Below are 26,888 nucleotides of genomic sequence, written 5' to 3' on the forward strand. Positions count from 1 at the left end.
TGACAACCTCGGTAGCTGAGTACCGCCTCTCCAGGCTCTGCCTCCGTGTTTCTGACGACGTTAGCAGTTGCACACCTCCGTGTTTCTGACGACGTTGGTGGCTGAGTACCGCCTCTCCAGGCTCTGCCTCTGTGTTTCTGACGACATTGGCAGTTGCATACCTCCGTTGTTTCTGACGACGGGGTAGCTGAGTACCGCCTCTCCAGGCTCTGCCTCGGTGTTTCTGACAACCTTGGCAGCTGAGTTTGCCCTCTCCAGGGTCTGCGGTTTGCCCTCCCCAGGGTTTCATACCTCCGTGTTTCTGACGACGGGGTAGCTGAGTACCGCCTCTCCAGGCTCTGTCTCGGTGTTTCTGACAACCTTGACAGCTGAGTTTGCCCTCTCCAGGGTCTGCGGTTTGCCCTCCCCAGGGTTGCGTACCTCCGTGCTTCTAGTCACTTTGGTAGCGTGAGTTTGCCCTCTCCAGGGTCTGCGGTTTTCCCTCCCCAGGGTTGCGTACCTCCGTGCTTCTGGTCACTTTGGTAGCATGAGTTTGCCCTCTCCAGGGTCTGCGGTTTGCCCTCCCCAGGGTCTGCCTCCGTGTTTCTGACGACATTGGCAGTGTGAGTTTACCCTCTCCAGGGATTTGTGATGATTTTGTCTCCACAGTCCACGATGCTGCTTCGACGATTATTTTTGATTTTTGTGCCACTGAGGGCTGGATAATGCAGGTATCCGTCTAGGGGATGTGCAGTTACTCATAGGTTCTTGTGTCCCAACTTTCCATTGCGTAGTTGGTGCCCACTGGGGAATTTCTGATTCCTTGGGGGTGCAGACACAAAGATGCTCTTTCTGATGTGAGCGGTGCCTTATGGTTGGCTGACGTCCTTTCGACGGTGGTGGAGTATCCCGGTTATCCTTATTCGGGTGACTCTTTTTGATTTTCTGGTTTTATTGCCTCTGCGTAGGCTGTTATCCGCTGGGGGATTCTATTGTGATGATTTTGTCTCCACAGTCCACGATGCTGCTTCGACGGTTGTTTTTGATTTTGATGCCGCTGAGGGCTGGATAATGCAGGGATCCGTCTAGGGGATGTGCAGTTACTCATAGGTTCTTGTGTCCCAACTTTCCATTGCGTAGTTGGTGCCCACTGGGGAATTTCTGATTCCTTGGGGGTGCAGACACAAAGATGCTCTTTCTGATGTGAGCGGTGCCTTATGATTGGCTGACGTCCTTTCGACGTTGGTGGAGTACCCCGATTATCCTTATTCGGGTGACTCTTTTTGATTTTCTTGGTTTTGTTGCCTCTGCGTAGGCTGTTATCCGCTGGGGGATTCTGTCGTTAATTTTGATTAGCCTCTTCTGTTAGGCGGATCATCTTGACGTTCAATGATTGGCTAAATGCCGAATTCCGCTTGGGGAATGATTATTGATCTTTTTTGGATTTTCTCTTTTTGAAGGAGTGCCTCTGAGTAGGCGAATTATCTTGATGTTTGGTGTTCGGCTGAGTGCCAGATTCCGCTTGGGGAATGGTTGTTGATGTTTTTGATTTTTCTCTTTTTGAAGGAGTGCCTCTGAGTAGGCGAATGGGGATTGAGGATCTTATGTATCCCAGAGTATTATTTAGAAAGCCTCTGCAGGCTTAGCTTCACTCGTCGCTTGAGTTGGAAAGCTATCTTCCACTGAGGAAGTCTGAGTCCTTTGACTCAGATATTTCGTTTGGATGATCATTGCTTCCATTGGGGAATCTTACTGATCTTGCTTTGATAGCTCTTACTGGGGATTTGGTCCAAGAGTGTGAGCTGAGAAGTCTCTGGGGAGTATTATTTCGGCAAGCCTCTCCAGGCTTAGTTATTCTGCATGATTGTTGGATTTTCTGTTCAGCCCAAGAGTGCAAACTGAGATGTCTCTTGGGGAGTATTATTTCGGCAAGCCTCTCCAGGCTCAGTTATTCTGTAGGATTGGGGAGTATTATTTCAGCAAGCCTCTCCAGGCTCAGTTATTCTGTACGATTGGGGAGTATTATTTCGGCAAGCCTCTCTAGGCTCAGTTATTCTGTATGATGAGGGAGTATTATTTCGGCAAGCCTCTCCAGGCTCAGTTATTCTGTACGATGGGGGAGTATTATTTCGGCAAGCCTCTCCAGGCTCAGTTATTCTATATGATGAGGGAGTATTATTTCGGCAAGCCTCTCCAGGCTCAGTTATTCTGTATGATGCGGTTGATTTTCTGAATTTTTGCCTTTTTTGTCGTTTTTTTGGCTTTTTCTGTTGACTGCTGTCATACACAAGCAATTTTTTTCTATTTTTCTATTTTATGCGATTGCCTCATGATAAGGTCTTTAAATGTGCAACTAAAGGCCAATACGGCTGTATCCATTTCAGTACGCCTGTATTGAGTTAAAAATTTGTTCATAACCCTAATTTTAGTACGGGCGTACTGAACATGGTACGGGCGCATTGTTTTTTCTGAAGTTTGATTTTTTTTATTTTTGGTTTTTTCAATAAACAGAGAATAAGTGATCTTCTAGTACACCTATCATCTGTATGCATGTATGCGGTATGATGCACCTAATTCTATTTGATTTATTTTTTCAAAAGAATTAACCGATGCGTTTCTTTGCTTGGATTTTGCCATTCCTCTAGACGGGCTGTGCACTGCCGATTTCTGTAACCGAGGAATGATGCGTGTTATACCGAGATTGGTGTCATCAACCAAGTGATCCTTCCCTTCCTTTAGAAGACATGTCAACCCTCCTATTGACCACTATATCTCCATGTTTCCACTAGATTATTCTAAAATCGTTTGGGACAAGAGAGAAAAGAAAGGAAAGATATTTTTGTTCAAAAGTTTGTGTTTTAGAGGGGATTATTTATTGTTTTGAAAGCGGTTTTTGTAAGAATGGCTGGCCAAGGTAGGCTCATGTGTTTAGGCTTGTTTGATTAAACACTTATGAAGTTAAGAAAGTCCTGTTATTGACGTTGTGATTTGACAACTTAGATAGCTTCCCTTGAACCTTTCTTTTTGAATTCGGCTCATGGTACCATCATGGATTTCTTTTGCTTTTTTGATTGTCCTTATTTTTTGCCTAAAACACCTTTTTGTGGCGTCTTAGCGGACCTTTGTTTTTGTTTATTTTTGCAACCCTAATTTTTGCCTAGGTCACCCTTTTGTGGGATTCCTAGCGGGTTCTTTGCTCTTATTTTTACGCAGCCCCCTTTTTGGGTTTCCTGCCGAGCTTTTTTGTTTTTATGATTTTTGTTTTTGAAGGATTTCTTTTTTATCCATGATGGCACTTGTCGAGGCCAAGGAATGGTGCTCCAAGTTGTCACACACACTTCCACATAAAAATGATGCGGGTTTATTGTTATTAAGACAATTTTAACCTCATTCATGCTTATTCAAACAGGGTTAAAATAATGTGGTCTAGAAATTTATTATAAGCAAGAAAAGAAGCAGTAAGAATTAATGAAGAATGATTTTATTATAATTATAGTGGAAACAAGTGCCCTATCGAGGCTCGGGGGTCAGGCTGTCCCTGAGGAGTTATCTCTAACAGTCATCAGGTCTATACATCCCTATCGGAAGGAGAAAAACACTTGACGACGACGACTGGCCTTAACGCTTGTGAACCGGCCTTCCTAAAGATCTGGCTTAAAGAACGTCGAGAAGGATCTTGATTCCTCTTCGTCCTTTGATCTTTATTAGGGTTGTATCCTAACCCTTGTTTCCCCGGATTATTCTTGATAGTGGGTAGCTCGGGAATTCCTTGGGAATCCTTGCCAAGTCCTTGTCCGGGCAAGTATCCGTTCTTGGTGAGCATGTGGGCTACCTTCTTCATTTCTCGAGGAAACGTTTCGACATTGGCGATCTCCAATGCTTGGAAGGCGGTTTCTAGAGCTTCCTCTGCTGCATCCACATAAGGTATGGTAGATGGCTTGCTGATGAGTATGTCATCTTCAGCTTGTACAGTCACCAGCTTGTCACCCACTATGAATTTGACTTTCTGGTGGAGCGTAGAGGGAACAGCTTTCGCATCATGAATCCAAGGTCGGCCGAGGAGACAGCTGTATGCGGGAGTAATGTCCATCACTTGAAATTCGACGTTGAAGATGGTGGGTCCAATTTGGATTGGGAGATTGATTTCTCCCACCACTTCTCTTTTAGAACCGTCGAAAGCTCGAACGATCATGTTGCTCGGGCGCATTTGGACTCCCTTGATTGCCATTTGATCGAGTGTTCTTTTTGGCATCACGTTCAAGGAAGATCCATTATCCACCAAGACTTTAGCGATGTGATACTCCTTGCACTTTACAGAGATGTGCAAGGTCTTGTTGTGATTCGGTCCCCCAGCGGGGATCTCTTCATCGGTGAAAGTGAGGTGATCATTAGCCGTGATGTGACTAACAATCCCCTCAAACTTGTCTTGGGAGATAGTGTGCGACACGTATGCCTCGTTCAAGACTTTCAACAGAGCTTGCCGATGCGGTTCGGAACTTAGGATCAACGACAACAGGGTAATCTTTGCTGGCGTCCTATGAAGTTGATCCACGATGGAGTACTCGCTCTGTCGGATATATCTTAACAGCTCGTCAGTCTCCTCCTCGGATTCTTTGTTTTCCTCGGTTTTCTCTTTTTCTTTTTCCTTTTCTTTATTCTTGGGAGCTTTATCATGAAGATCTTCGGGAGTGTAGATCCTGCCACTCCTAGTCATGCCCCCAAGTCCAGCGATGTTAGAGATATCGCTGTCGGCAGAAGAATGGATGTCGTATATCCACGGCACAGCCTTATTTGATTCGTAGGGGAAAGGTCTTGGAGCAGTGATCCTTAACGGCGTCGGACCTTCCCCTTTATTTGTCATGATTACCAACAACGGAGTTGACGTGCGTTCGCTTGGCGCGGTTGTTGGCTTGCATTTAATAACAAATGGCGTGCGATCCATTCTGAACATACGCATCGCTTAATCCTTTCTTTTTATTACTATTATTAATGAATTACTAGGAGGGATGTATGAAATGTAAACCTAGATCCCTCCATGATCTTTGATAAGAATGCATGATATGAGATGATGGCGTTGAATATGCATGCATTGTGTTTATTCAACTAAGCATTATCATGTTTTCAGGATGCTCCTAAGATGATGCATGATATTGCTTAGTTTGGATAAATAACCCTTTTTCTTTTTTTGGGTATTTTGTTTTTTGTATTTTTTTTGGTGAAAAAATGGAAACTACCTACATGAATGTGATGAAGGTAGATGTTAACACCATGTAATGGAAGATTTTTATTCCTATTTATTCTTATTTTTAAAAGGAGAATGTTGTATGTTTAAAGAATGCAATGTATGCTCAAACAATGTCACATAAACAATGCACAGACAATTCACTCATCCACGAACAGTCACGAGCGAATCACGAGGTAGGGGTATCCTGCAGAAAAGTGCATATTCAAGGTGGTTCTAACTGTTCTCACTGGTCTGAGGCCCCCAAGGTGCCCCCATTATAGGGACCCAATTCCTCTCGTCGTAAGTCGATGGAAAGCTCCAACGCACTGTCGGACTCGAGTTCATGGTTATCACCTTGAGTGATGTTTTCCGACAACGGTCTACGGGCACCTATAGACCCATTCGACAACCGGCCGTACTAACATCCACTCCCTATGGCTTTCCACTCATGCCCCCGAGTATAGAGGGAACTGTTGTGTGCAAAGGTTTGTGTGCAGTTTTTATTTCAAACAATTGCGAAAATTAAACATACAACAGTTATTAAAAGCCACATAGATAAAACATATTATCATACAAGCGAGGGGTAATGAAGTAATTTTAAACTATTATTTTTAGAAATAATCCACCACTAAATGGGACTGACTCTCGAGGCTTCCCCAGTGGAGTCGCCATCTGTCGCCACCCGCCGAAACGGACCTTGGCATTCGCAACGATGGTCGGACTCTTTTTAAGTTTTGAAAAGTGGTGGATTGTTAGAACGACTTATTCTCAAACTGAGACCTCATCGGACTAACAATTTTATTAAATGATTCACCAATCCATGTTAATCCCAAGCGGGACCCTCCATGGATTAGTGGTTTTCGCAAAAAGAAGGGTTCTTGGAGTCGCCACCAATGTTTTACTCAAAACATTGGAAAAAGGGATAAGGCAATTGATTTTCGCAAATCAACCTTGGCCATTACAACCAGAGTTGGGTAAGGGAGTCGGTTACGTGCGGGGAAGGTGTTAGCACCCCACAACGCCCCTTTCGGGTTCCCTATGACGGATTATTTCATAAATAATAGTGTAAAATTACTAAATTACCCCTATTTATTAGAAACGATTATAAGCGGAATATTTACATGATGAATAATTTAAACATGCGATGCAACAATCAGAAAGCAGTAAAAGGAAGGATTTTGAAGAAGAAACCTTTGAAGCGTGCTTTTATATATTCAAATAATAGGAGGCTTTTTGGCACTCCTTCCCACTACACGCTTGCTCGCTCCTTCCCTAAAAATTAATTTTTACTATGGAAATCAGAAAGATTTCCCTTCGACTAGTTCGAATCCTCAAGCAAAATGCTCAGAACTCAAGAACTTCGTCGGATCGGCTCTCGGAGAGACTTCTAGGGCAGAACACTGCTCAAAAACCCCAGAATACTCAACAAGAGAGTCCAAAAGGTGTCCAAATGTGTGGAAATGTGGAATGACGTCCAAATGACGTCCTATATGTTGGTCCCTACGGTTAGAATCTAGAAGGGGGGGTTGAATAGATTCTATGTTATTTTTCCTTTTCTTGTTTGCTTTCTAAATCTTTACCAAACAAATCTTGATTTAAATCAAACCTTTAAACATAAAAAGTAATTCAGAGTTATATATGCACAGCTTATCCAACAAGATTTGAATAACACAATTAATACAAGATATGTAAAGATTGATTTTATCAATTACCAAGAATCTTTAAAGTTCAGTTTCTGCAGATAATATTTTTCTTCATACAACATTAATCAAGAAACTTATACAGAATGTAAAGAGTGTAAGGGTTAAGAAAATCATGCACCAAGATATATACTGGTTCAGCCATCCAAAGGCCTACATCCAGTTTCAGATTTAGATACACCTCTAAATCCAGTCAAATCCACTATTGATATTCTTTACATGCACCCTGCACAAGCAATATCCAATCAATGAATTTAACAAGCAAATCTTGACACCCACAAGATTAACAAACCATTTCTTGACTCCACAAGAAACATATAACCCAAGAATATTGATCCCACAATATCCTACTTGAGAAAAACCTATCTCAAGATTTCTCTTTACACAACTCTTCCAGAGATTCTCTAATCTCAAGAGTTAAAACCATTCAAACAATAACAAAAGATCAGAAACGAGTACACCTGTTCGTGTAGATATGATCTTCAACAACGTAAACCAGTTTAGAATGAATTTTCTATATGAACTTCATCTTCTTGAATTGATCTTGCACACTTCTTTTTCCAAAAGTTGATTTTCAGCAGATACGTTCTTTCTTTCTTTTTCAGAAAATCTTTTTCTCTTTTGCAGTAATGTGTATTCTAAAAAAGTCTCTCTTTTTCGTGTAAGTATCTCTCTTTTTTTCGTGTGTAAAAATTCTCTTAAAAGCTTCAGTTTTAAACTTATTTAAAGACAATTTTTATGTGCAAGGAAACAGTTATTTCAGTTATATTCATAACGGAGATAATCTATTACCTGTGATGGTAATCTATTACCACGAGTTAGAATAACTGAACTAATTATTTCAGCTCCTGTTTTAATCTATTACCTAACATGGTAACCGATTAACACGATGCCAAAATAACACAAAACTCACATTTGGAACAGAGGTAATCGATTACTTTAAAGAGGTAATCGATTAACACGATCCTTTTTCCTTTTGAAATCATCAGAATCAGTTTGGTAATCTATTACCACACATGGTAATCGATTATTCCAGTATCAATCAGTTTTTCAACATGAGTCAGGTAATCTATTACCAGTTCAGGTAATCTATTCCTTAACTCAGAAAATTTCTGATGTTTTCAAGTTTTCATTTAAAGTCTCAAACACTCAGTAAATTAATACTTCATGTTCTCAACAATGAATGAAATAAGAAAAATGAGTATTATGATATTTTCACCTTCATGTTAATTACTAATTTTTAACACATAACAAACAAACACATACAAGCCTAATCTTTTAAACAATCAATACATTATCCTTTTGACATAGGCTTAAAATAAAAAGCAACATGAGCAAAACATCAAAACTAAAACTTCTAGGGAACATCTTCCAGATGTAGATTCTTCAATCTTCAACACTATATATAGGAGTGAGGCGCAGTACGGCCTCTGACATCAATACGGCCCGTACTGAAGTTTTGAACTACAGTACGGCCGTATTGAATTTAGTACGGCCGTACTGAAGTTCAAAAACTTCAGTACGGCCGTATTGGTTTCAGTATGGCCGTATTGGTTTCAGTACGGCCGTATTGTAGTTCAAATTGTTCAGTACGGCCGTACTGAACTTCTAGGAGGCCGTATTGAGCTTCAATCCTCCCACATCCTTATTTTAAGCTACTCTAAGACTTCTAAACCTATGAAGAATCATCCTAGGGTCTTCCAGGGTCTTCCAGGAGTCCTTTCGGCTGACTTTCCTTCGGTCTTCGAGAGTCTTCGAGTCTTATTTCCGACCCGGACAATTTTAGGGGTCTACAATCCTACTGCTTCTACTTGCTTCATGGTAGTGTGTTCCTTTATTCGTAACTTGTTGAAGAGAGAGTATATTCTGAGCTCAGCCTCTTCAAGCTGGACTGATATTTAGGGCTTCAGCCGGCCCATGGTGAAGGTAGGTAACCCTCTTTGTTGTTGTAGTATTTTCATAGCCTCTCCAGGCTGTAGTATTTCGTAGCCTCTGCAGGCCATAGTATTTTCGTAGCCTCTACAGGCCGTAGTATTTTCGTAGCCTCTACAGGCCGTAGTATTTTCGTAGCCTCTACAGGCCGTAGTATTTTCGTAGCCTCTCCAGACCATAGTATTCTCGTAGCCTCTGCAGGCCGTTGTATTTTCGTAGCCTCTGCAGGCCATCTGCTGGTGCTGATGATGTGATTACCCCTTGACGAGGATTGTTGGAAAGTGGTGCCCTTGTGTTGGTGGGCAAAGGAGTAGATGCTTAACAGAGATTCTGGTGCTACCCCTGCCATGTGAGTATTGTGATGCCTCTCCAGGCGTCTGCTTGTGGTAGGGATTTTTCTGAATTTCATTTTTTAGCTTCAGCTTTTTCATGTTTGAAGCTTGCCTTTTTTGCTATTTTTCTAAATGCTTCGGCTTTTTCAACATTTACGAAGCTTGTCTTTTTCTCATGTTGTTTTTGCTTTTTTTTTGTCATCATTGATGGAAGGATCTATTCCCACGATGATGTTATTTGTTGAATCTTTATTGATGAGTATTATTTTGGAAGCCACTCCTGGCTTTGGTTAGGAAGTCATTCCTGGTCTTGGCATTTTTTGGATCATCCTTCATTTAGTTGAGGAGTAAGGCGCGATGGCCTCTTCATGCTTATAGACTTGCTTGTTTGGTCAATTCTATCATATTCCACTGTTGATATGTCTTTGCTTAGTGGGCACATAGAATCACTTGGTGTTGTCGTTTGCCGCTGCTTGGCTCATGGTTGGCTATTTAGCTTGTGCTTCGTCCTGATGACTCCTTCTGACCCATAGCAAGTAGAATGCATGGATGCATGAATGCAATAAAAATGCAAGACAGGAGTGATTTTATTATTATTATTATTTTATTTATTCTTTTTTTTGTCTAACGCCCTTCCATATGCCCCTATCTCATATGCATGCGATGCAATTTATGCTCATGTGTTTGTTCCTAAACATGCAATTCAATTTTTTTGTCGGGAAATTAACCTGTACGCCTTAAGGTTAATGTTGACAATTGCTTTCTGTCTGTGCTATTTTGATTATTGCCGGGATATGTTCCTTTGAACTCAAGTTTTAAGTGGCTCTTTAATTGTGTAGTCGAACGTCTCCAAGCTATGTTCAGGGACATTTGTGTCCTCCCTCTGTGAGTATTCACTGTGCATTTTCTGTGTATCTTTTTGGTACCATTTTAATGCCATAACGGGTCAAGAGAAAAGAAGGAAGGGATGTTGTTATTATTATTATTTTTTTCAAAAGGGTTGTTAGAAGGGATTTTTTTAAAAGAGGTTTTTAGAAGAATGGCTAGCCAAGGTAGGCTTTTGTGTTTAAGGTTATCAAACAAAGCATATTTGCTACAAAGAAGCTATCATTGTGTTTAGCCTTTTTGGAAAGTGAAGTGATGACTTGGGGTCATACTCTGATTGGATGATTCCTCTGAGCCGCCTTTCGGTTTTCAACTCAGATTGCTGCTTTAACATCCTAACTTTTGCCTAGGTCACTTGAGATGTGTTCCCTAGTGGACATTTTTTCTTTTGATCTTTTCTTTTGCCTAGGTTAACCATTTTTACTTGTGGGTTGCCTAGCAGATCTTGCCTTAACTTTTGTGCAACCCCCTTAGTGGGTTTCCTGCTAGGCCTTCATTTTTTGCAGCGCTCGTGAGGTATGGGATGTCTTTATTTTTATTAAACACTAATCATGTTTGAATTCCTTATTGTTCTTTTGTTGTCCTTTCCACGCTATTATTGAGTAACATCTTTGTCGCAAATACATTTTGTTAAGGGTTGATGGATGAGGCCTAGAGTGAATATTTTAAAGGGAGAAGAGAAATGAAAGAATGTTATGGCATTTAAAACAGTACTTCCAATTTACACGTGCCCCTTTAGCAAAGCTCGGAGGCCCGGGCATGCCCCGAGTTCGTGATTCGTACACAGAGAGATTAACCGAGATTTCACCCTAGAGAGGCATGGTTGACGATTGGTTGAACTACGTTAGGAACGCATTCCCACTTGCTAGAATGTGGGTGTTTCGACTTCGAAGTGAAACCTTTATGAATTCTTGCTTTCTAAAGGGAATACTCAAGCCACCTTTCGGTTTTCAACTTGAGCATGCATTGCCCTTTTTTTTATATATGTATATCCCTAACTTTTGCATAGGATGTATCCTATCGGGATATTGATTCCTTTACCCTAATTTTTACCTAGGAAGTCCTTTACGGGTTTTCGTCCTAGCGAGTTTTTGTCATGCAATACCCTAGAAGCAAGGATTCATTCATTTTGATCATTCCTCCTATACCAACAGTTGTCATTTCTGCATGGGGAACTCTCAATGTTTGAATCGTCAATTTGGGCGTGTTATGCCCCCCAGTCTTCTTGCACAATTACTGGTTTTTAAGTGCTTCCAATTTGATGTATCGAGTTTGCACTTGATTACCAGTGATCTCATTATTTGATTAACACGCACAGGTTAGGTTTCCCTTTTTATTCTTATTTATTATTTACAAGGAAGGCATATTATCTATATGAAGTGCACAATAGGATGCAAAGGTGATTGAGAAATTCAACAAATATCATTCTCATTGATTTGTTTGTTTAGAGAACATTCTTTGTACAAATCTTTCGGTGCACTTTGGCGATGTTGTAACAGGCTACAGAAGCTAATGCTTGAGTGATGTCCCTATAGACATGCTTGCTCATTCGTTGATTTGCAATTAGTTCTTGTTTCTTCTCAGATTCTCTTCTTGCTATTCCCATCAGAAGTAACCGTCAATAGGATCTTCGGGTTCACCACTATTTTGGTGATTGCCAAAAAAATTTTCTTTATTGACGAGGTTGATGAGTCAGAGAAGAAAGATGTAGTTTAGAGTGATTTGATAACGAATTGGAGGTGTAAGGGAGCTTATCATCAATTTTTTTTTTTTTTAAACTTCCTAGGTTCATGATTTCTCGTTCATCAGCGGAGTTTTCTTTAGCTTCCCAAACTATGTTCTTTTGAAGCAAATTCTTTTTCTCTCTTTTTTTTTTTGCTTCAATTTCCCTTTTTTTTTTGCGTGCCTCCTTTTCGAAATTTCAAATAATCTCCTATTTGAATTGAGGAATGACATCTTTCTAGATTAGAAGAAGTCTGAGAAGATGTAGACTTTGCCTTCTTTTGAAAGGATGACGAGAGTTTAAAGTCTAGTAGGCCTCCTTAGTATAAGGACACACGAATCTTGTACTTTAGAATGTTCTCCTTTCTCAAAAATCTTTGCATACTATGTGTCTTCCATTTCTAATGAATGTATATGCTAAATTAAAATATGCATGATATTTGTTTTCTACCTAAATTTTATCATGTTTTTGACTAAGGGTTATGATGATGCTTTTTTTTTTGCTATATTTTTTTTGTTTTTTGTTTTTTTTGAAATAAACTACCCTATATGATGCTTTAGAGTTAGGGTATACAGAAGGGAGTTAAAATTTTTATCATAATTTTTTATTAATATCTATTTGTTTGTAATTCTTATCCATTTGAAATAAATAAACACAAACAAATGCAACACACATATGCTCAAACAAATGTACACCCGCGACCAATCACGTTTAAATCCTTGGTCTGTGGTCCCTACAAGAAAAGTGCATTGTATAGGACAGTTCTAATCTCACTAGTCTTAAGGCCCCCAAGGTGCCCCCATTATAGGGACCCAGTATCTCTGTCACCGTCACCTAGCAAACTCTAAGGTCTGTCGCAGTATTTCAGGCTAGAGTAACCGGTTATCACCTTGAGTGTGATTTCTGACAAGGCTCGCAGGCTCCAAGGCCAAACTTGGGTCGATCGTACGTCAACCGCTCCCTATGTTTATTACCCTCATGCCCCCGGGTGTAGGGGGAACTGTTGTGTGCAAATGATTGTGTACAGTTTTATTCAACAGGTACAGAATTTAAATAAACAAACAAACAGATATTAAAGCCAAAAAAATAAAATAAATAAAGTAAAGGGGAAAAAATATTTAAATTATTATTTTTATTTTATTAACTTCATCAATTAAATGGGTCTGACCCTCTTTAAACGTCCCCAGTGAAGTCGCCATCTGTCACAACCCGAAAATTTCCGATCTTGCGACTAATGGTTTAGACATCCTTTTAAAAGTCTCATTAATTAAAGAATGCCCGGACACCAGACTAATCCTTAATTAATGGTTTTGAAAATAGGTTCATGGAGTCGCCACCAATATTTTACTTAAAACATTGGAAAAAGAAAAGATTTTTAAAAGTCCAATAATGGCCTTGATAACCAGAATTGGGTTCGGGAGTCGATTACGTGTAAGGAAGGTATTAAGCACCCCTACAACGCCCTCAATCAGTACCCTATGATGAAGTTAATGTGATAAGAAATAATAAATTAAATATTAGATCCTCTTTATTAATAACTATTTACATACTTGAAATTTAAATAATACGATTAACCCTAAAATGTCTACATGATTATTTTTATTGTAACAATAATTATTATAGATAAGAAATAAAAAAAAAGAAAGAAATTAACTTAAATACCTCTTCAATGAGCTCTATTGGATCTTTAAAAATAGGGAGATTTTAGGTGCTTTGTGGCAACCTTTCGCACTACAATTGTCTCACAACACTCAAGAAATACAATAGGAGAGAGAGAGAAAAAGAGAGAAATTTCGAGCTCTAAGGAGTGCTGGACGAAATTTTTGGGGTCCGGAGAACTGTGGCCGAGATTTCTATTTCTAGATATCAGATATGGGCCAGAATGGCCCGTTCGAGATTCAGAACGGCTCGTTCCGAATCTGAACGTTATGTGTTATTTTGTACCCTAGAACGGCCCGTTCTGAAATCAGAACGGCCCGTTCTGGGGTACAAATTTAGGCCATTTGATTGGTTTGGAACGGCCCGTTCTGGTCTAGAACGGCCCGTTCCAACTTACAATTTTTAGGCCTTTTAGAAGCCTCGAAACGGCCCGTTCCAATTCGAGAACGGCCCGTTCCAATTTTGGAACGGCCCGTTCCGGGTCACTAAAAATAGTTAATTTGGGCTTTTGGGTCCTCTGATGTCCTATCTTGTTGTTTGTATGCCCCCCGGAAGAAATTGGGTGTCTACAACTAGGAACCATGGTAAGGTCTCTTGACCGTCCCAAGTGGTTTAGAAACTTGTGGAGCAAGCTTCTCACTTAGCTTGCTTGGGAAGAAAGCTAAGGAGAATCTTGTAGCACAAGCTTCTCAAGCCTAAGATAATGAAGAAGGAATTCGGCCAAAGAAGGGAACTAGGCTAGGCAGCCATTTGGCTTGTTTTGCTCAAATCCGTTTTGATGAAAAATGTTGATTTGGTTTAATTAGGTTCATCTAATGTTGATGAGACCTAGCTAAATCAAATCCTTGAAAAATTAGGAGCAAAACAAGTGTACTTCTAAGTTAGGTTAAATGGAGTCAAAGTTCCCAAGTAACCTAGCCTAGAAACAATATACAATGAGAAATAAAAGCAAATAAAGTGTCTCACAAATACAAAGGTAAAAATAACCCTACACAAGAGAAGCTATGTACAACTATACACAACTAGAACTAGGCCTTCTCTTCATGATAGAGTAGTCCAAGTGAAGAGTACCTTGGGCTTAGAAAGCCCACTGGTCTTCAAGAGGTCTAACTCTTCTTGTATGTTCCTGTCCATAGCTCTAGTGATTGGGCCCTTGGCGCATGGTCTATCATCTCCTCCCTCTTGAGAAGGATTTGTCCTCAAATCTGTAGGGTCCTCTTCCTCATTATTATATCCTGCAAAGGGAATAAGATCACTAACATTAAAAGCGTTACTTACTCCATAATCACTGGGAAGATCTAACATGTAAGCATTATCATTGATTCTTTGGAGGACCTGAAAAGGACCATCTCCTCTTAGATTGAGTTTAGACTTCCTTTAAGAAGGAAAACTTTCCTTTCTCAAATGAAGCCAAACCCAATCTCCTTCCTCAAAGATGAGGTCTTTCTTACCTTTGCTTCTTTCTAAAGCAGTTCTCTCATTTTGTTGTTGAATATGAGTTTTAACCTTCTCATGTAGTTTCTTCACAAAATCAACCCTAGATACCCCTTCTTTATAAAAAATAATGAGAAGAATCTGGTAGGGGTATTAGGTCCAAAGGAGTGAGAGGGTTAAAACCATAAACAACCTCAAAAGGTGAGATTTTGGTAGTCTTATGGACTACCCTATTATAAGCAAATTCAATATGCAGCAAGTACTCATCCCAAGACTTATGGTTACCCTTAAGGACTGCCCTTAACATGGTAGATAGGGATCTATTAACTACTTCTATTTGCCCATCAGTTTGGGGATGACAAGTAGTTGAGAAAAGTAGTTTAGTTTCTAGCCTACTCCAAAGAGTTTTCCAGAAATGGCTAAGGAACTTAGTGTCCCTATCTGACACAATTGTTTTGGGTAGACCATAACCACTTGCTTGAAGAAGAGTCTTGCTATGTTGCTTGCATCATCTATCTTGTGACAGGGTATAAAATGGGCCATTTTACTAAATCTTTCCACTATCACAAAGATAGAATCCATGCCTCTCTGGGTTTTGGGTAAGCCCAAAATAAAGTCCATACTTATATCAACCCATGGAGAGTTAGCAACTGGCAAGGGTGTAGAAGAGCCATGAGGCATTACTTTAGACTTTGCTTACGAGCAAGCTATATATCTAGAGCAAAACCTCTCAACATTCCTTCTCATGTGGGGCCAAAAGAATTTTTCCTTTAAAAAGCTTAGTCTTTTCAACTTCAAAGTGCCCCATGAGACCACCTTCATGACTTTCCTTTACAAGGAGTTTTCTAATAGATCCTTGGGGTATACATATTCTTCCTTCTTTATACAAGTACCCCTCAGAAATATAGAAACCTCATTGAGGCTTTTCCAAACATTGGGTATAATAATCATTAAACTCAGAGTCATTGGAATACAACTCCTTGATGTGATCAAATCCCAAGATTTGAGATCCAGGGGAGACTAGTAAAGTATGTCTCCTAGAAAGGGCATCAGCCACAATATTATTTTTCCATTTCTTGTATTTGATCACATATAGGAATTGTTCCAAGAACTCTACCCATTTAGCATGCCTTTTATTAAGCTTGCCTTGACCCCTCAAATATTTAAGTGAATCATGGTCACTATGAATGACAAACTCTTTGGGAATAAGGTAGTGTTCCCAAGTTTGAAGGACCCTAACCAAAGCATAGAGCTCTTTGTCATCGGTAGGATAGTTAAGGGAGGCACCTTTGAGTTTTTCACTAAAATAAGCAATTGGGTGTCTACCCTATAACAAAACCTCCCCTATGCCAACCCCAGAGGCATCACATTCTAGCTCAAAAGTTCTTGAGAAATCCGGAAGAGCTAAAAGTGGTGTATGGGTGAGCTTATCTTTTAAAGCTAGGAAGGCTCTCTCTTGCTTTTCTCCCCATATAAACTCCACATTTTTCTTAACCAATTCATTTAATGGGGAGGCGAGTGTGGAAAAATTAGGAACAAACCTCCTATAGAAGCTAGTCAAACCATGGAAGCTCCTAATATCTCCAACATTCTTAGGAGTGGGCCATTCTTGGATGGCCTTGATTTTCTCGGGGTCCACATGAACCCTTTTTTTGCTAATAATAAAACCTAGAAATATTAGACTATCTACACAAAAAGTAAATTTTTCTAAATTTCCAAAAGGTTGGTTTTTCCTAAGTATACTAAATACTTGCATTAAGTGTCCTACGTGATCACTTAGGCACCTACTATATATAAGAATATCATCAAAATAAACTATAACAAATTTTCCTATACAATCTCTTAGGACATGATTCATGAGACGCATGAATGTACTAGGAGTATTGGTGAGCCCAAAGGGCATCACAAGCCATTCATATAATCCAAACTTGGTCTTGAAAACGTTTTTCCATTCATCACCTTCTTTAATTCTAATTTGATTATAACCACTTTTAAGATCAACTTTAGAAAATATGATGGCTCCATAAAGCTCATCTAGCATATCATCAAGCCTAGGGATAGGATTTCTATACTTTACAATTATATTGTTGATGGCCCTATTATCACAACACATTCTCTATTTCTCATCCTTTTTAGGGACCAACAACACAGGTACAGCATAAGGACTTAAGCTCTTTTGAACCCAGACCTTCTCCAACAAATCTTGGACTTGAGATTCTATTTCTTTAGTCTCTTGGGGGTTGATCCTATAGGCTGGCCTATTGGGTAGGCTAGCCCCAGGCACCAAATCAATTTGATGTTCTATTCCTCTTAAAGGAGGAAGGCCCATTGGACCTTCGGGAGGAAATAAATCATCAAATTCTTTTAAAATAATTTTGACCCCCCTTTAGAAGAATCTCATGTCCACTAGATGTGGCAGTGCAAGTTAGAGTCCCTATAAATAATAGGATAAAAGAGGGTTTGTTTGAAAATTTCTTTCTCTTGTTCAACAACTTCTAGGGAGGGGACTCCTTTTTTTTCTCTATTTTCTTCTTTTTTTTGCATCATTTTCTCACTTTATCTTTTGAATTTCATTTGTGCTTGATCCTCAGCCACCTATTGAGGAGAAAGAGGATGAAGCACAAATTTATTTTCTTTATGAGTAAAGGATATCTCATTAGTAAGGCCGTTATGCATGGTTTTCTTATAAAATTGTCATGGCCTTCCTAGTAAGATATGACAAGCTTCCATTGGTACTACATCAAATAACACCTCATCTTCATAATTCCCAATGGATAGGATGGGGATTAGTAGTTAAGCCCAACTTCTCAACTAGTCTAGTGCTACATCTTGTATGAAAGATGTTCTCTCTTTGTGATAGAGTACCACTAGGTTGGTTGTTGAGGAGTCTCCTAATCATTAAGAGCTCCCTTTCATAAGGAAAAGTATCATCCACATTCCTTTCATGCTCATTTGCTTCTTCCTCACTATCACTAGAGGAAGTAGTAGTCTCTTCTTGACTACTATAAGTTTCATGTCCTCTCATGATCATAACTTTTTTGTGGGACATTGGGAGGCAATGTGGCCTCTCCCTAAACACTTAAAGCATTTAATATCACTGGTCCTAGAACTAGAGTGTGGAGTGTCCTTCCCTTTGTCTTTGCCCTTTTCTTTAGCCAGATCCTTGGAGGGTTCAAAAAAAATTTTCTTTTCCAAAGATTTTCCCTCCCTCTTGTAGTCTTTCTTTAGGGATGAAGAGTGGGAGCTTGTAGACCCCTAAAATTGTCCGGGTCGGAAATAAGACTCAAAGACTCTCGAAGACCGAAGGAAAGTCAGCCGGAAGGACTCCTGGAAGACCCTAGGATGATTCTTTGTAAGTCTAGGAGTCTTAGAGTAGCTTAGAATAAGGGTGTGCGAGGATTGGAGCTCAATACGCCCTCCCAGAGGTTCAGTACGGCCGTACTGAGCCATTTGAACTGCAATACGGCCGTAATGAACTCGATACGGCCGTACTGAAGTTTTTGAACTTCAGTACGGTCGTACCAAATTCAATACGGTCGTACTGTAGTTCAAAAAACTTCAGTACGACCGTACCAAATTCAATACGGCCGTACTGTAGTTCAAAAACCCAGCACGGGCCGTATTGACCTCCCAGGCCGTATTGCGCCTCAATCCTATAAATAGGACGTCATTGGCACGTCCTTCCACACTTTTTACACATTCCTCAACCCTCCTGTTGAGTATTCTTGGGTTTTTGAGCTATTATCTGCCCTAGATATCTCTCCGGGAGCCGATCCGACGAAGTTCTTGAGTCATGAGCCTTTAGCTTGAGACTCGAATATGTCGAAGGGAAATCTCTTTGATTTCCATAGTAAAAATTATCCTTAGGGGAAAGGAGCGAGCGGACGTGTAGTGGGAAGGAGCGCCAAAAAACCTCCTAACGTTGTTCTGATATATATAAAAGCCCGCTTCGGAGGTTTCTTTCGAAATCCTTTCTTTTACCACTTTCATTGCTTTTTGATTGTTGCATTGCATGTTTAGAGCTTTCATCATGTAAATATTTTATCTATAATCATTTCTAATAAATAGGGGTAATTTAGTAACTTTATACTGTTATTTATGAAATAATCCGTCATAGGGAACCCGAAAGGGGCGTTGTGGGGTGCTAACACCTTCCTCGCACGTAACCGACTCCCTTACCCGACTCTGGTTGTAATGGCCAAAGTTGATTTACTAAAATCAATTGCCTTATATCTTTTTCCAATGTTTTGAGTAAAATATTGGTGGCGACTCCAAGAACCCTTCTTTTTATGAAAACCGCTAATCCATGGAGGGTCCCGCTTGGGATTAACATGGATTGGTGAGAGTCATTTAAACAAAATTGTTAGCTCGATGAGGTCTCAGTTTGAGAATAAGTCGTTCTAACAATCCACCATTTCTCAAAACTTAAAAAGAGTCGCGAATGCCAACGTCCGTTTCGGCGGGTGGCGACAGATGGCGACTCCACTGGGGAAGCCTCGAGAGTCAGTCCCATTTAGTGATGGATTGTTTCTAAAATAACAGTTTAAAATTACTTCATTACCCCTCGCTTGTATGATAACATGTTTTACCTAGTTGGCTTCAATAACTGTTGGATGTTTAAAATTTTTGCAATTGTTTGAAATATAAACTGCACACGAACCTTTGCACACAACAGTTCCCTCTATACCCGGGGGCATGAGTGGAAAGCCATAGGGAGTGGATGTTAGTACGGCCGGTTGTCGAATGGGTCTATAGGTGCCCGTAGAACGTTGTCGGAAAGCATCACTCAAGGTGATAACCATGAACTCAAGTCCGACAGTGCGTTGGAACTTTCCATCGACTTACGACGAGAGGAATTGGGTCCCTATAATGGGGGCACCTTGGGGGCCTTGGACCGGTGAGAACAATTAGAACCTCCTTGAAAATGCACTTTTCTGCAGGATACCCCTACCTCGTGATTCGCTCGTGACTGTTCGTGGATGAGTGAATTGTTTGTGCATTGTTTATGTGACATTGTTTGAGCATACATTGCATTCTTTAAACATACAACATTCCCTTTTAAAATAAGAATAAATAGGAATAAGAATCTTCCATTACATGGTGTTAACATCTACCTTTATCACATTCATATAGGTAGTTTCCCTTTTCACCCAAAAAATACAAAAAACAAAATACCCAAAAAAGGAAAAAATTATTTATCCAAACCAAGCAATATCATGCATCATCTTAGGAGCATCCCGAAAACATGATAATGCTTAGTTGAATAAACACAATGCATGCATATTCAACGCCATCATCTCATATCATGCATTCTTATCGTTAGATCATGGAGGGATCTAGGGGAGCGCATTGCATACATCTCTCCTAGTAATTCATTAATAACATTAATAAAAAGAAATGATTAATCAATGCGTATGTTCAGAATGGATCGCACGCCATTTGTTATTAAGTGTAAGCCAACAACCGCGCCAAGCGAACGCACATCAACTCCGTTGTTGGTAATCAAGACGAATAAAGGGGAAGGTCCGACACCGTTAAGGATCACTGCTCCAAGACCTTTTCCCTACGAATCGAACAAGGCTGTGCCATGGATATACGACATCCATTCTTCTGCCGACAGCGATATCTCTAACATCGCTGGACTTGGGGGCATGACTAGGAGTGGCAGGATCTACACTCCCGAAGATCTTCATGATAAAGCTCCCAAGAATAAAGGAAAGGAAAAAGAAAAAGAGAAAACCGAGGAAAATAAAGAATCCGAGGAGGAGACTGACGAGCTGTTAAAATATATCCGACAGAGCGAGTACTCCATCATGGATCAACTTCATAAGACGCCAGCAAAGATTACACTGTTGTCGTTGATCCTATGCTCCGAACCTCATCGGCAAGCTCTGTTGAAAGTCTTGAACGAGGCATACGTGTCGCACACTATCTCCCAAGACAAGTTTGAGGGGATTGTTAGTCACATCACGGCTAATGATCACCTCACTTTCACCGATGAAGAAATCCCCGCTGAGGGACCGAACCACAACAAGCCCTTGCACATCTCTGTAAAGTGCAAGGAATATCACATCGCTAAAGTCTTGGTGGATAATGGATCTTCCCTGAACGTGATGCCAAAAAGAACGCTTGATCAAGTGGCAATCAAGGGAATCCAAATGCGCCCGAGCAACATGATCGTCCGAGCTTTCGGCGGTTCTAAAAGAGAAGTGGTGGGAGAAATTAATCTTCCAATCCAAATTGGACCCACCATCTTTAATGTCGAATTTCAAGTGATGGACATTAACCCCGCATACAGCTGTCTCCTCGGCCGACCTTGGATTCATGATGCGAAAGCTGTTCCCTCTACGCTCCACCAGAAAGTCAAATTCATAATGGGTGACAAGCTGGTGACTGTACAAGCCGAAGATGACATACTCATCAGCAAGCCGTCTACCATACCTTACGTGGATGCAGCAGAGGAAGCTCTAGAGACCGCCTTCCAAGCATTGGAGATTGCCAATGTCGAAACATTTCCCCGAGAAATGAAGAAGGTAGCCTACATGCTCACCAAGAACGGATACTTGCCTGGACAAGGACTTGGCAAGGATTCCCAAGGAATTCCCGAGCTACCCATTATTAAGGACAATCCGGGGAAACAAGGGTTAGGATACAACCCTAATAAAGATCAAAGGACGAAGAGGAACAAAGATCCTTCTCGACGTTCTTTAAGCCAGATCTTTAGGAAGGTCGGTTCACAAGTGTCAAGGCCAGTCGTCGTCATCAAGTGTTCTCCTTCTTCCGATAGGGATGTATAGACCTGATGACTATTAGAGATCACTCCTCGGGGACAGCCCGACCCCCGAGCCTCGATAGGGCACATGTTTCCGTTAGAATTATAATAAAATCATTCTTTGTTAATTCTTACTGCTTCTCTTCTTGCTTACAATAAATTTCTAGACCACGTTATTTTTAACCCTGTTTGAATAAGCATGAATGAGGTTAAAATCGTCTTAATAACAATAAACCCGCATCATTTTTATGTGGAAGTGTGTGTGACGACTCGGAGCACCTTTCCTTGGCCTCGACAAGTGCCATCATGGATAAAAAGGAATCCTTTAAAGAACAAATATCATAAAAACAAAAAAAGCTCAGCAGGAAACCCAAAAAGGGGGCTGCGCAAAAATAAGAGCAAAGAACCCGCTAGGAATCCCACGAAAGGGTGACCTAGGCAAAAGTTAGGGTTGCAAAAATGAACAAAAACAAAGGTCCGCTAAGACGCCACAAAGGGGTGTTTTAGGAAAAAATAAGGACAATCAAAAAGCAAAAGAAATCCATGATGGTACCATGAGCTGAATTCAAAAAGAAAGGTTCAAGGGAAACTATCTAAGTTGTCGAATCACAATGTCAATAACATAACTTTCTTGACTTCATAAGTGTTTAATCAAACAAGCCTAAACACATAAGCCTACCTCGGCCAGCCATTCTTACAAAAACCATTTTCAAAACAATAATAATCCCCTCTAAAACACAAACTTTTGAACAAAAATATCTTTCCTTTCTTTTCTCTTGTCCCGAACGATTTTAGAATAATCTAGTGGAAACATGGAGATATAGTGGTCAATAGGAGGGTTGACACGTCTTCTAAAGGAAGGGAAGGATCACTGGGTCGATGACACCAATCTCGATATAACACGCATCATTCCTCGGTTACAGAAATCGGCAGCGCACAGCCCGTCTAGAGGAATGGCAAAATCCAAGCAAAGAAACGCATCGGTTAATTCTTTTGAAAAAAATAAATCAAATAGAATTAGGTGCATCATACCGCATACATGCATACAGATGATAGGTGTACTGGAAGATCACTTATTCTCTGTTTATTGAAAAAAAAAAAAAAAAAAAAAAAAAAAAACTTCAATACGGCCGTATCCAATTCGGTACGGCCCGTATTAAAATTAGGGTTAAGAACATATCTTTAACCCAGTACGGGCGTACCGAGTTGAATACGCCCGTACTGGCCATAACGTACACACCAATACGGGCGTATTGAATTCAATACGGCCCGTATTGGTCTCCTCTTTTGAACATTAACGGAAAGGTCAGTACGGCCGTACTGAATTCAATACGGGCCGTACTGACCTACTTTTTTTCTATAAAAATGCCCCTTCCCCTCTCATTCTTCACAGCATTCTCATCCCTCTGCATACTTTGACTGTGAGTGTATCTGAGATCTCTCCAATTCCGAGAAATGGCCGAGTCATCAAGAAAGAGGCACAGGGTCCCCGCGCAACTCGAAATGACCGCGCGGCATCAAGAGAGGCTGGAGTTCCTTGAGACGTTCGTCTTCCATCCGTCGAGGGTGCTCGACTTCAACATCCTCCGGGCAATGGAATGGGAGGATGAGGTCAGAGGCTACATCAACGCCATAGGATGGGGGTTCCTCCTTGACCCCCACCCTAAGATCTATCCGACGGTCTACTCGGTGGATTTCTGGATGAAGGGAGGATACCGCTCCCTGACGTTGGATGAGTTCAACGTCCAGGCTGGCTTCTTTCAGCGAGCCGATCAGCTGGAGTATCGGGACGCCGTCTGCGAGTGCCCCGATAACCTGACCCCGACCGAGATGTGGAGAGAGGTCACGGGTCAGATGGACTACCACGCTGGAGTGAAGGGTACTCGGCTCCCGACTGCGCTCCGGATCTGCCACAAGCTGATCACCGGCTCCATCCACGCCAGACTGAAGAGCCCAGAGTCAGTGACGCGGCAGGATCTACTGGCTCTTTACTGCATGGCCACCGGACAGAGGGCCAACCCCGGATTCTTTTTCCTCGAGCATATAAAGAATCTGGGGGCAAGAGAGGGTAGCGACGCTCGGCGAGGATACATTATGGTCTCCACGCTCCTTTCACGACTCGCCGAGACTTGGGGGTGCCCCGATGGCGTAGAGGCAGGGGAGTTGGCGCCCAAGCCCATCAATGCTGCCACCCTGCTCAACATGAAGATTATTGCCAGGGCAGGGAGGCAATATGTACGAGCGACCACCCACGACCTCCCGGGTGATGTGGACCCGCAACCAGAGGCCGACACCTCACAGCAGGACAGGGCCTACTTCGATGCTCGTTTCGACGCGTTGCAGCAGAGCATCGACGCTCGATTCGACACTGCGCAGCACGGTATCGACGCCCTACGACAGGATTTTGACAGCCTGTCAGTCTGGCTGCATCGTCACTTCCCAGACCCTCCACAGGATCTGCCGGCAGAGGAGTGAAGACCGGCCTCTTTTTCTTACCTTTCGTTTATTTGATGGATCGGGCGGTGCCCCACTTTTCATTATCATTGTACAAATTTAATTTCATTTAATGAAATTCTCCACTTCGAATTCAAAATTCTTTAGCACTTCAATTTTTGTACAGAAAAAGCCAAAAATCGACAAAAAAGACAAAATTCAGAAAATCAAACAATCATACAGAATAACTAAGCCTGGAGAGGCTTGCCGAAATAATACTCCCCAGAGACATCTCAGCTTGCACTCTTGGGCCGAATTCCCAGTGAAAGCTATCAGAGCAAGATCAGCAAGATTCCCCGATGGAAGCATGATCATCCGAACAGAGCATCCGAGTCAAAGGACTTAGACTTCCTCAGTGGAAGATGGCTTTCCAACTCAAGCGACGAGTGAAGCTAAGCCTGCAGAGGCTTTCTAAATAATACTCTGGGATACACAAGATCCTCAATTCCCATTCGCCTACTCAGAGGCACTCCTTCAAAAAAGGGAAAATCAGAAAAGATCAAAATGACAGAATCCCCCAGCGGATAACAACCTACGCAGAGGCAACAAAACCAGAAAATCAAAAAGAGTCACCCGAATAAAGATAACTGGGATACTCCACCAACGTCGAAAGGACGTCAGCCAACCATAAGGCATCGCTCACATCAGAAAGAGCATCTTTGTGTCTACATCCCCAAGGAATCAGAATTTCCCCAGTGGGCACCAACTACGCAATGGAAAGTTGGGACACAAGAACCTATGAGTAACTGCACATCCCCTAGACGGATCCTTGCGTTATCCAGCCCTCAGCGGCACCCAAATCGAAAACAACCGTCGAAGCAGCATCGTGGACTGTGGAGACGAAATCATCTCAAATCCCTGGAGAGGGCAAACTCACGCTACCAAAGTGACCAGAAGCACAGAGGTATGCAACCCTGGGGAGGGCAAACCGCAGACCCTGGAGAGGGCAAACTCATGCTACTGAGGTTGTCAGAAACACTGAAGTATGCAACGAGCCTGGAGAGGCAACGACTAATACTCAGCTACCCCGTCGTCAGAAACACGGAGGTATGCAGCTGCCGAGGTTGTCAGAAACACCAAGGTATGCAACGAGCCTGGAGAGGCGACGACTAATACTCAGCTACCCCGTCGTCAGAAACACGGAGGTATGCAGCTGCCGAGGTTGTCAGAAACACCAAGGTATGCACGAGCCTGGAGAGGCGACGACTAATACTCAGCTACCCCGTCGTCAGAAACACGGAGGTACGCAGCTGCCAACATCGTCAGAAACATGGAGGCATGCACACCCTGGAGAGGGCAAACTCACGCTACCGAGGTTGTCAGAAACACCAAGGTATGCACGAGCCTGGAGAGGCGACGACTAATACTCAGCTACCCCGTTGTCAGAAACACGGAGGTACGCGGCTGCCAACATCGTCAGAAACATGGAGGCATGCACACCCTGGAGAGGGCAAACTCACGCTACTGAGGTTGTCAGAAACACCAAGGTATGCAACGAGCCTGGAGAGGCGACGACTAATACTCAGCTACCGACATCGTCAGAAACATGGAGGCATGCAGACCCTGGAGAGGGCAAACTCACGCTACCGAGGTTGTCAGAAACACCGAGGTATGCAACGAGCCTGGAGAGGCGACGACCAATACTCAACCTGGAGAGGCTACTCAACAATTTTCCCACCTGAAGACACTACAAGTCGGAAGGGTGGCCTGTTCCCCGGACAATTGGGTCAACTCCTTTACTTATCAACCTGTACACCAAAAAGCCGTTTGACTAAGTAAAGGGGGGGCAGCTGTAGACCCCTAAAATTGTCCGGGTCAGAAATAAGACTCAAAGACTCTCGAAGACCGAAGGAAAGTCAGCCGGAAGGACTCCTGGAAGACCCTAGGATGATTCTTTGTAAGTCTAGGAGTCTTAGAGTACCTTAGAATAAGGGTGTGCGAGGATTGGAGCTCAATACGCCCTCCCAGAGGTTCAGTACGGCCGTACTGAGCCATTTGAACTGCAATACGGCCGTAATGAACTCAATACGGCCGTACTGAAGTTTTTGAACTTCAGTACGGCCGTACCAAATTCAATACGGCCGTACTGTAGTTCAAAAAACTTCAGTACGGCCGTACCAAATTCAATACGGCCGTACTATAGTTCAAAAACCCAGTACGGGCCGTATTGACCTCCCAGGCCGTATTGCGCCTCAATCCTATAAATAGGACGTCATTGGCACGTCCTTCCACACTTTTTACACATTCCTCAACCCTCCTGCTGAGTATTCTTGGGTTTTTGAGCTATTCTCTGCCCTAGATATCTCTCCGAGAGCCGATCCGACGAAGTTCTTGAGTCATGAGCCATTAGCTTGAGACTCGAATAAGTCGAAGGGAAATCTCTTTGATTTCCATAGTAAAAATTATCCTTAGGGGAAAGGAGCGAGCGGACGTGTAGTGGGAAGGAGCGCCAAAAAACCTCCTAACGTTGTTCTGATATATATAAAAGCCCGCTTCGGAGGTTTCTTTCGAAATCCTTTCTTTTACCACTTTCATTGCTTTTTGATTGTTGCATTGCATGTTTAGAGCTTTCATCATGTAAATATTTTATCTAGAGTCGTTTCTAATAAATAGGGGTAATTTAGTAACTTTATACTGTTATTTATGAAATAATCCGTCATAGGGAACCCGAAAGGGGCGTTGTGGGGTGCTAACACCTTCCTCGCACGTAACCGACTCCCTTACCCGACTCTGGTTGTAATGGCCAAAGTTGATT

The 26,888-nt window shown here is 41.8% G+C and overlaps 1 pseudogene; it reads right to left on the bottom strand.

Annotated features, from left to right (window-relative positions):
* The window catches only part of LOC145954838 (uncharacterized), a 198,651-nt pseudogene that overhangs the window by 63,126 nt on the left and 108,637 nt on the right, over positions 1-26,888 (bottom strand).

Source organism: Cajanus cajan, chromosome 2, assembly GCF_000230855.2.
Source record: "Cajanus cajan strain Asha chromosome 2, NIPB_CcT2T_4, whole genome shotgun sequence".
Taxonomy (NCBI): domain Eukaryota; kingdom Viridiplantae; phylum Streptophyta; class Magnoliopsida; order Fabales; family Fabaceae; genus Cajanus; species Cajanus cajan.